Source organism: Cariama cristata, unplaced genomic scaffold, assembly GCF_000690535.1.
Source record: "Cariama cristata isolate BGI_N322 unplaced genomic scaffold, ASM69053v1 scaffold26340, whole genome shotgun sequence".
Lineage (NCBI taxonomy): Eukaryota > Metazoa > Chordata > Aves > Cariamiformes > Cariamidae > Cariama > Cariama cristata.
In genome coordinates this window covers 2,281-2,917 of record NW_009594511.1, presented here as the reverse complement: position 1 = coordinate 2,917, position 637 = coordinate 2,281, and the positions used below count along the sequence as shown (strand labels likewise).

Genomic DNA, 637 nt, shown 5'->3' with positions numbered 1-637 from the left:
CATGATCTGTTGAAGTGCAGGAAACTCCCTGAAAATGTAGCTGTCAGACAACAATTTTTCACCCTGGCTTTGGAGGAAAAAGGGGAGCTAGAGTCAAACTGATACATAACGTATGGGGTCTGGACGAGATACTTGCAGTGTTTCTTCCACGTGATTTAGTGGCTGCTGAGCATCATGCTGGTCGCCTGTTACGTTAGACGCAGGAGAGCGAAATCCTGTGGCCTTATTTGGCCATGGTCGCAGCCAGCGGTGCGTTACAATGGCTGGCCCTTGCACAGCCAACGCACAGACCTCCGGCAGACGCGCCGGCCTTGCATGCACCCGCCCTCGTCCACTAAGGCTTCGGGGAGCAGACAGCAGTTTGCCTTGCACTGCCCACGGACCCCGCGGAGGCCAGCGCCGCGCCTGGCCCCTCTCCTCTTCCCAGGGCTCTGTTGGGACAGGGGTAGGTTAGGGCCCAAAATGTGCTCGGGTACCAGGCTGGCCCCCGGGAAGGGATTAGCCCCGTGGCCACCACGCAGCTCTGCCTAGCAGACAGTAGTCCTGGGGTTTGATTTTGAAAGAGGTAAGGGAGACATAAATCAGCCGAGTTTGTGGCAGCTTCCAGCATGTGTGGGGAAAGCTGGGATGCCGGCGT

At 57.6% G+C, this 637-nt stretch overlaps 1 protein-coding gene across 1 annotated transcript in view; it reads left to right on the top strand.

Moving 5' to 3' along the window:
• Positions 1-637, top strand: part of LOC104160277 (pre-B-cell leukemia transcription factor 3-like) — a 7,041-nt gene that overhangs the window by 5,576 nt on the left and 828 nt on the right. The gene's annotated exons all lie outside the window — the stretch shown is intronic.